This window comes from Patiria miniata, unplaced genomic scaffold (genome assembly GCF_015706575.1).
Source record: "Patiria miniata isolate m_02_andy unplaced genomic scaffold, ASM1570657v1 HiC_scaffold_13, whole genome shotgun sequence".
In the NCBI taxonomy this organism is placed as follows: domain Eukaryota; kingdom Metazoa; phylum Echinodermata; class Asteroidea; order Valvatida; family Asterinidae; genus Patiria; species Patiria miniata.
In genome coordinates, this window is record NW_024037051.1 from 2,441,250 (window position 1) to 2,452,310 (window position 11,061).

The following is an 11,061-nucleotide window of genomic DNA, read 5'->3' on the forward strand; positions in this document are numbered from 1 at the left end:
GCCTCAGATCGCACCACAGAGTATCTAGAATCAAAAAAAAAAAAAAAAAACACGCCGTAATTTTTTTTAAACCCCCCCCCCCCACAAAAAATGGTCTTCTGGATCCGCCCTTGGCATTTTCTAACTTTTCAATTAGCATTCATTTACAGCTATGACAGTTTACCCCTTTTAATTGGTCAAGAGCATCGCCATGGCTGGCTTTCACCATCGTTTAAACACCGGAGAAAAGTTTTTAAACCGTGCCTTCAGAAGCATTGTATACTGCACAGTGCACTGTTGAAGTGACACGGTACTGAACCGTGTCACGTCAACAGTTGCCTTCAGTGTTCCCACCCTTGAAAAACGTATGCACCCTACAATCCCGGCCAAAATGGTTGGGGCACTTCCTGAGCCTGCCACGGTCACCCACTCCCCCGCTCCCCCGGTCAATGTTGTTCTCTCCAGCTGATGGAGCACACACCGCGCCATGACAGACAACATTGAACGGGGGCGGGGGGTTGGAGGCCCAGCGAGATGTGGCCAGGATTGTCTGAATTTCTTCATAGTTCCAAATGTGCATGATATGCCGTTTGAGGGGTGTTTTCTTGAGTGTTGTTTCCAAAATGTGAAATGGCGGCCGAAGGTTGAATGAAGGAACACATATTTGGGCAAGATAATAATTATTGATAGTAAAATCGAAATAACAAATACATATATATTTTGTCGTGTTTTCCCTAACACGTATGGATGGTAATCAGGGTATAGGGCCTACTTTTTACTTCCCGAGTGCTGCAGGGAAATAATCTACATGTATTTATCTCCGGTGATATTCGAACCCACCACGATCCCTGCTTTGTTGAATTGAGCACGTCTTTACCAATAGACCACCGAAAGTACCAGCGACAATAATTAAGAGGCCATTTAACAATCCTTTAAAATCCCAACTTAGTGTAGCGTGCATCGTAACGGTTCACCATGACGGTTCACCATGCCATTTTGGCCAATACTGTACAAAATACAGTTTGTGTTGAACTTGAAAGGCTCTTATAGGATACGCAAACAAAATTTAATCCTTTTTAATTGGTTTGTATTCACTAAGTCCGTTATTCTGCTGAAAAAAATCCATCGGTGATCCATCCAAACCAATATAATAAAGGAAGTGAGTGACTCTCTCTGCTTCTTATATAATTTCAGCGGTGAACCGTGGTTACACTATGGTTTGGATGGATTTTTCGTCCAACTAATGGAGTGGCGGAGAAAACACGTTGTTTGTGCATCCTAATACGGCTTCACATTGAACACAATTTGGATTTTGTAAAAATCATCGGCCAAAATGACATGGTGAACCGTCATGGTGAATCGTGTATATGCATTGATCATGTTGCATTATATGAAACCATGCAGCGCGCGCGTGGGTATTATTATTTGAGCGCGTAATACGCGCAATGTCCAAATAGCAAGGCTATAACTGTACATTCAGACAATCCCGGCCAAAATGGTTGGGACACTTCCTGAGCCTGCCACGTCACCCACTCCCCCGCTCCCCCGGTCAATGTTGTTCTCTCCAGCTGATGGAGCACACACCGCGCCATGACAGACAACATTGAACGGGGGCGGGGGGTTGGAGGCCCAGCGAGATGTGGCCAGGATTGTAGGTGCCCCCTGAAGTTTTACCGTAGTTACGCCGCTGCTTAAGGGACTGGTAGCCTTAAGAGCCCAAAATAATAACTACGAGGCTTTTAAATCTTAGAAATGTTTTGCGATATCTGGAAATAATTAAAATATCTTAAATTACCTGAATGCCTTCAATTTTACGTTTGCCATGACTAGCGAAATAATTACTATCTAGTGGATTGCATCTTGTTTGTTGGACTTTAATTGTTTGCACGACCTCGCTTTCTGAGCACCACAATAATAGAACTCACTACCAAATTTCAGTAGAAAGTATAATGTCGAATTTATGAAGAGTCACTATATAATAGTATTCTTATAATGCCTCGTGTTTTAACCGAAATTTATTTTGAGAAATAAATTAAAGCCGAGGCCTTCAAATACGTATGGGAAATGTTTTGGTTCGTGTTGTCGATAACCGGGGAAGGTTGAAAGTGTGTGCCTTCCCCTGCTATGAGACAGAACTGGGCACAAGCCGTAGTGGAGAAAAATGCACAAAAAAAAAAAATGGGGGTGATTTTTGTTTTTTCCATTATCAGATTTATTGATATTTGTAATCTTTGATATGTCTATTACACATATTTAAGGAAATTGTGGAATAAAATGTTTTATTTTAAAGAAAAACAATTGGCATCTTTCATTATCACGACTACAATACAGTCGAAACTTCGAAAAGTCGATACAGTCGAAAAGACCCTTTTCTTAGTATTTTTCCTTTTTGACATGTCGATAAATGCAAACTTTAAACAGCCATAACTTATCAACGTAATGTCCGATTGAATGAAGTGCAACAAACAGTATTGTAAAGAGAATTTTTACTCTCTTTCTTAATAGTATTACCGCAAAACCTGACTTCGTCCTCTGCCAAATGCTCAATAAATACGGTTCTACCATGTTTAGTAAAGCGAATGCCAACCTAAAGCTAGGCTTCCTTTGTTTAATCGAATGAGCTACTAGAGCGATATGGCCTACATATGTTTACTACAATGTACTTAGAATCTTCAGCTTGGGTTAGTGCGTGAGGTCGAGGACGTGCGTGAGGACATTTTTAGGGTGGCAGCGTAGGCCTCACTGAAGTGCAGTGAAGCTTTCAAAACGTTCTGTACTTTAAAGGCGTTTTCTTTGTGTATAATTCTGAACCTAGTGTGGAACCTGATAATGTCACGGTGAATATCACAGTGAATTGAATACATTGGTTTTTATGTGGCCCAGTCTTTTTTTGACAGTCTGGCTTTAAAAGTTGACGCTTGAAATACGTATAATATAGACGAGGCCAAAAACCGCTGCTACGTCACAAAAGGCCACCAGAGTACAGAACTGCTGGCCATGGGCGTCGCGAGGGGGGAGGGGAGAGGGCGCTCCCCCCCCCCCCCGGACGAGCAAAAAAAAGGGGAAAAAAGGTTGTGGAATGGAAGAAAAAAAGGCGCGAAATCATATTGTTGTTAATTTAATGGGTTGGGTGGGGGGGGGGGGGGGGGGAAGTCCCTGCCCACCCTAGACAAAGTGATCAATCGGGAAAATGCTGGAAAATAAAGGGATTTTTGGGGAAATGCCGATGCCCCTGGCCCCTGGCCCCTGGCCCCTGGCCCCTGGCCCCTGGCCCCCTACTGAAAAAAAAATCCTAGCAGTAGTAGCCTTGGTCAAGGCTCTCGTCGTTATTTGTCCCGTACGCGGCATACGCGGTATACGCGGTAATCAATCGGCGGCATATCCTCGCGCGCTATGGGTGCAGACCAGTAAATCGGTCCGAAATTGCCTGCGCCGGCCAAATCACGATTTGCATGCCCTCGTTTTCAAAAGGGGTCACCAATGGCGGTTCCGCAACAAATGCGCCCAAAATCTGAATAGGGCAGATGGACCGTCGTCCGATCACAGCAATTTCGAGCGAACAAGGGGGGGGGGGGGGTAATTTGGGGTCGGAAGGAGCAAAAACTCAATTAACGCCCGTTGGGGGCGCCCTGTAGTAAGGTAGCCGCAAACAGAGGGCTTGTTTTCAGGCCAGAAATCGCAGTCAGAGATTTTGGTTCTTGCAATTTTTTTGATGAAATATGAGTCATCCATCCTTCCTCGTGCCGTACAAGTGGTTTGGGTAAATTTTTCAAAACCTCGCTTCTTTATAGTTTCAAAATGGCGCCTTCCATCGTTTGTTGTCAAAGTGTTTGCGGAGTGTGTTTTTTTTTCAGGGGGGTGGAACCGGGGGGGGGGGCAGCGTTTCAAAAGGGGTCACCAATGGCGGTTCCGCAACAAATGCGCCCAAAATCTGAATAGGGCCGATGGACCGTCGTCCGATCACAGCAATTTCGAGCGAACAAGAGGGGGGGGGGGGGGGCGGTAATTTTGGGTCGGAAGGAGCAAAAACTCAATAAACGCCCGTTGGGGGCGCCCTGCAGTAAGGTAGCCGCAAACAGAGGGCTTGTTTTCAGGCCAGAAATCGCAGTCAGAGATTTTTGTTCTTGCAATTTTTTGATGAAATATGAGTCATCCATCCATCCTCGTGCCGTTCAAGTGGTTTGGGGAAATTTTTCAAAACCTTGCTTCTTTATAGGGTGCAGACCAGTAAATCGGTCCGAAATTGCCTGCGCCGGCCAAATCACGATTTGCATGCCCTCAAAATCTTCGGTATTTGAGCATGCTGTGGGCCATGAACTTGAGGGTTTGTAAAAAAATATGGGTGGAAGCCGTGCACAGAACTGGGAGCTTGCAGTTCTGTATAATTTTGATGTAATTTGGACCCTAAAAGCGCTCTATTTTGCAATTGTAGGCATTGTTTTTCAAAATGGCGATGGGCTTCAGGACTATTTTCAGGTGTGATCATCTTCAGATGGAAATTTCTCCTAAAAGTCATCAGTTGACTCCCGAAAATTGAAAAGAAAATGAAAGATTACGAAATAAGCTTTAATTTGATGTGTGTCTCGAACACCTTGGAGAGTTGTGAGTATTTTTCCCGAATTTTTGAAGTGGGAGCATTTACCATTGGGGTCTATGGAAGTTTATTTACTGGTTTGCTACCCTATACAGTGCATGTAAAAATACAGCGCGAACAGCGACCTCATGCGGCCACTATTTTATGCAAATCAGTTGGACCCGATCCTCCGGACACTTGGCCTCCGTAAAATCAAATCAAATAGTGGGGGGCGTACCATTTGTCGATGGGGGTGCTGTTCAAAACGACGATTGTGCACAACGTAACGGACAATATATGGTGCTTTTCAAGGCCATACATGCGCGAAGTTAAAAAAAAATGTGTTGTTAAAGGGCATTTTTTTTCAGAAAAAAGGGCACTTGTTAACAAAAGATGGGCACTCCTTACCAATACTGGGGGGGGGGGGTAAAAAGGGCATTTGAGTGGGAATAGGGCAGTCTTTACAAAAGATGGGGGGTAAATCCCCCCCCCCCCCCCCCCCCCCCCTGGCTACGCCTATGAACAAAGGGAGTAAACGCACTTGCGCTTATGTATGGTGGCTTTAAAGGGACATCACATATATAAATTGACGCCAATATTGACGCCAATATTCACGACATGGCCCCCTATGTCACAAATATTGACGCCAATATTCACGACATGGCCCCCATGTCGCAAATATTGACACCAATATTGACGCCAATATTCACGACTTGGCCCAAGTCGCAAACCCACTCAGGCGTGAATTTTTTTCACAGCAACTTGGGGTGTCCGTTACCCACACAGTCTGGCACCCAGACACACCTATCTATGGCTGAACGTTCGTCGTGAGGCGCAGCGCGAGCCATGGATATAAGTGTACATTGGACGCAAGGTGACCGTTCTAGCCGATTTTTGGCTAACTTTGACAGAATTTTTGTAAAAAACGAGAGTTTGACAGAAAATTTGACAGAATGGATTTTTTTTGGGGGGGGGGGGCAGATTTCTGGCACTGGCAATTCTGCAAAAATGGTTGTCAATTTGATTTGATGAGAACAGCAAATTTGAACAAAAACTTAACAGCAAATTTGAACAGCAAATTTGAACAAAAAATGGTACATATGTTTAAAAAAGCTTCAATCCTTTCAAACAAACCCTGGCATAATGGGACAGGTTGGCTGGTCTAGGGAAATACTTCTCGCAAAGTTGCGCTTTTTATTTTTGGGACTCGATCGAGGCTTATTAGCCTTCGCTCGAGTCGAGTCGAGTCTTCTGATGAGGGACTCGAGTTGAGTCGAGTCATTTGCTTGCATTGACTCGAGTCGAATCGAGTCATTTGCTCGCAGTGACTCGAGTCGAGTCGAGTCATTTACCTTTAGGGACTTGAGTCGAGTAACCAATAATTATGACTCGAGTCGGACTCGAGTCGAGTAATCAAAAATTGTGACTCGAGTCGGGTCGTTGACTTGAGTCATTACAACGTTGTAATGACTCGAGTCAATGACTCGACTCGAGTCCGACTCGAGTCACAATTTTTGGTGATTCGACTCGACTCTAGTCCCTAAGGGTAAATGACTCGACTTGACTCGAGTCACTGCGAGCAAATGACTCGAGACGACTCGAGTCCCTCATCAAGAAGACTCGACTCGACTCAAGAGAAGGCTAATAAGACTCGATCGAGTCCCAAAAATAAAAAGCGCAACTTTGCGAAAAGTATTTGCAATGACGGTGCAAAATTTATGCTCACTTTACTTTGCGAATAGCAGTCATGTACAAATATACGAGTGTCACATACTCCAACCTAATTTGGTTCTAGAATGCACAAAATACTTTCCGGGAACTAGATTTTTAAACACATTTTCTAATTCGCTGTTTCATCGTTGGTTTTGGGCGATTTCTTATTAAGCTTTTGGATTGGAACGCTCGCTTAAGTTAATGGCCTCCTTTTATAAGTTTTGGTATACATAGTATTCAAATAATCGTGACTCGGACTGACTCGAGCTAACTATTTGACCCGACTCGACTCGACCAGTGTTGTAGGTCTCGAGACCGGTCTCGGTCTCGAGACCGGTCTCGAGACCACTTTTTGCTGGTCTCGGTCTCGGTCTCGGTCTCGGAAGCTGTGGTCTCGGTCTTGGTCTCGGTCTCGGTCCCCTTTGGTCTCGATATTTTGGCTGGTCTCGGGTCGAGACCGGCAATATGTAGCTTTTACAGCTCGATCGATTACTTTGTGTTCACTTCGATCAGTACCGTTGTTATTTAAAACATTTGCTAGCCCGTAGATCAAGCTTGTTATATATCGCGGTCGGTTTGGACTCGACTGCACGTTGGAAAGTCCCCAAAGTACATGTAAAACTGCAGCAGTACCAGTCACTGAACGATTTGGAACAAAGTTCGGCATTTATCTGTTGAGTCGGCCACATAAAGCAAAGTATAAACTTGTAACAATTTATGCAATAAGGGTCAACCATTTTCGGGGATTGTGTAGTTTAGCCCACCCCTGTGGGCGTAATCACTTGCATTTTGTATTCTGATAATAAATGAGGTGCTTCAAATTAGTTATATTTTCGACCCCACACAATGTTCTCTTTAATTTGGGACAGTATTTTGAAGAAAAGGGAAATTTTTCTACATGATTTTCCAGCTTTGAACTCACACACTCTTACCAGTTACCACTCACTGTTGCCATGAGAGTGTATGATGAGACCCCATTTTCTGGCTGCTCATTTTAAAGTACCCCATTATTCCTCAAAAATTAAAAATCCCGTTCAGAAAAAAAATTAAAAATCCATATCTGGCACATTCTGGCTACCACCTCGCAACTTGTGGGTCTACATGTACAAGTCCACATTCTATGACAAACATTTAAAAATTAATTCAACATTTTCTAGCTCCCATTTTTTAAAATCAAGTACACAAGTCTTGTTAGAAGTTAAGTCCTAAATTTATTTTAGGAAAAAAAAGGCAATGTAAAATTAAAATTGCATCTTTAAATATCCGTTAGAAGTCATAGCTGAAACCAAGGGGGTGACTGTGGAGTTTAGGATCCGAGTTCCTATAACAGATGAAACATCTACCTTTAACTTTTTACTTTTGTCGCGATTGGGTGCAGACAACATGTCAAAGCCCATATTTCTTAAGTGTAACTACTTTTTGCTCAAGTAAGGTGTCATGTATCAATTTGTCAACATTGCCACTGGTCAACATTTTGGTCTGTATTCTTTGTGAATAGAAAGGTTACATTTTTCAACTATAATAACGTGTCTCGTTTTTTTTAATTTCGACTATTGTTATTTATTATCAGCGGTCTCGGTCTCGGTCTCGGTCTCGGACCATATTGGTCTCGGTCTCGGTCCGCCTTGAAGGGGCTGGTCTCGGTCTCGGTCTCGGTCTCGAATCTTCAGGTCTCGGTCTTGGTCTCGGTCTCGGACTATCCGGTCTCGACTACAACACTGGACTCGACTCGACCTTTTGACCTAATGACTCGACTCGATTTGAGTCACTTCTTTAAAATGACTCGACTCGACTCGAGTCACTTCTTTAAAATGACTCGACTCAACTCGAGTCACAAAAATCAGTGACTCGTTACAACTCTGGGTCTAGGTGCTGAAGGTCACTGGAAACGTCGTCGTGGCCGGATCCATGTTTTGCCCGAAATTAACGGAATAATTTCATAACATCTTTATGTGACTGTAGATTGTTTATAATGTGAGTTGAACCTTAATTAAGGTAATACTACCAATCTACATGTGATTTTAAGTGGTTATAGTGTATTTCGAGTAATTCTGGGGAATTTGGCAGATTTTTGATAAGTCTGACAGATTTTTTATGTGCATTTAGCACAATTTGGCCCTGACCTTACGGTCACACTGATTGGACGTCCGTGTCCTTACAGCGAAGGAAGTTCGCGCTAACACAAACACAATATTAAAACGTGTGTGCTGTAGAGTAGGGTGTGCAAGACAAGTTGCTTGAATCCCTACCTAGGTTGCTTAAAAAAAGAGAGAAAATTCACGCCTGAGTGAGTTTGCGACTTAGGCCATGTCGTGAATATTGGCGTCAATATTGGCGTCAATATTGGCGTCAATATTGGCGACATGGAGACCATGTCGTGAATATTGGCGTGAATATTGGCGTCAATATTTGCGACATGGAGGCTATGTCGTGAATATTGGCGTCAATATTGGCGTCAATATTTGCGACTTGGAGACCATGTCGTGAATATTGGCGTCAATATTGGCGTCAATATTTGCGACTTGGGTTCATGTCGTGAATATTGGCGTCAATATTGGCGTCAATATTTGCGACTTGGCTCCATGTCGTGAATATTGGCGTCAATATTGGCGTCAATATTTGCAACATGGGGGCCATGTCGTGAATATTGGCGTCAATATTGGCGTCAATATATATGTGCGATGTCCCTTTAAAGCCACCATACTTATGGGCCCTGTCACACTTCTGCGTATCCTAATTCCTTATGAGTGGCGCATTGACATTTTTTTCATACGCAGTCGTACGCACAATACGCACCTCATATGCATCTTTATCGTTTTGTGTAAGTTTCATGTACGCAGGCATACGCATGGTACGGCCCAGTACGCCGGATAGTTTTGGGCATGCACAAAACTACGCTGCGTACGCTGTTACGCAGGTCATAAGTTATAAATACTCAGCGCATCGGTCCCGCATCGGTCGAACACGGTACGAGTACGCTATGTGTTCGTGGGGGATACGCGGTTCATACGCAGTATTACGCTGACCTCCCGGCACGCACCCCGTCAGCATATGAACCGCCTATATTGGACGTATACAGAGCGTACTTGCAGCGAAGATACAACGCACGCTGAACGAACTCATAGCAAATGCCGACGTATTGCGTCAGGCATGCGGTCGGCATAAGTCGGGTGCGTCCGGAATACGCTCAGCATGCGCACTGCATACTGACCTATTCGCAGCCCGAAAAATAATTGTGTGCACTGCATACGCAACTCATACACATCTCATACGCAATGGATGCGCTGAATTCGTTACTTGTACGCTAGATGTGCGTCGCACATAAGTCAAAGTATTCAAAAAATTTCGACCTTTTGAGCGTACGGCTGCGTATTGAAAAAAATTTAATAAGGAACTCATAAGGAATTAGGATACGCGAAAGTGTGACAGGGGCTTATCTTACAGTCACAACATACGCCAAACTAAACCTGGAAGCGTGTCGTCTGTATTTTAGCCTAAGTACTAATTGTTCATACAGATATCACTGTCAAGAGTTTAAGCCATCTTTTCTGGGGATCCGAAATTGAAAGAAAAAAACCCAACTCGTTTTGCAGGGAATGTATATAGTAGGCAGGCAGGAAGGTGTTTTCCAGAGTGAGACCTCGAGTTTGCTCAGTGACTTACTGTTAACAACGAAACACCAAAGACAGCACAAAGTGGACCACGCATGGGCAACCGTCCTGAAATTCTGGTAGCTTTCAATGCTGAAACAACTGTAACACTGAAGATTTCATCTGCATAATGACATCACGGTGTTTGGTCATGAATACATGTACTGGAATCATTATTAGCATATAATAACTAGTCTAGGGGCTAGACGTTGTTATGGTCTGATACGCGACAAAAAAATTGCCCCGCCCAGCGATAAGGGCGCTATCACGACCAACCAATCACCCTCGAACCCGTCGGAACTTACAACGTCTATGCCAATTCCACAGTAGTTCCGAAGCAAACGCTCAAATTTCTTCCAGTAATATGAAAGATGCAGCAAGACGTTTGTGCAACTTCACTGGTCAGCTCATTTGTCGTGAGTAGCATGTGTGAGACTGAAAATGAACAGTTATGCCTGCTGAAGTCGCGCATGCGCACTAGTTTCCCCCATTTTTCGGGGGAGATTTTAGGAGTTGGCCTAGACGTTGTTCTAACGGATTCGTGGGTGATATTGGTTGGTTGCGATAGCGCCCTCTCGCGGCGGCGGGTTATCGCTGCGGCGGGTTGACAAACCATAACACTGTCTAGCCCCTAGACTACATAATAACATAAAGGGGCTCCGGAAAAACATTTGAAACTGCCAATACGAAAATTAATTACATGGAGCATAAGGGCCCATTTAGTGGATTGCTTTGGGAAAATCAATAACACCGGGCCATTAGTTCGAAAATATCAACGCACCGAACGAAGTTAGATAGGTGACTTGGTATAAGTGCCAATTATCATTTCAACACCATTCTACACAATAAACAATCAAATCATCCTGATTTTGGTATTTGTGCTTGCAGCAGCAACCGGGTACGACGACCCAATGTTTTAATTACATCTTTCAATAATTCGAACCTTTAAAGACTTGATAGTATTTACAGAACTATCATCTAATAAATGGGCTAATCTTTTTCAATAAGACCTTTTTTCAATTAGTATCTGCTTGTGTAATGTTTAGATAACTTTTAGGTGGTATTGTCTATTGTCTGGTCCATTGTTTTTGTGTTGTCTTGTCTGTCTGTCGTCCGTCTGTTTTTGAGTATTCCAGAAAATGGCTT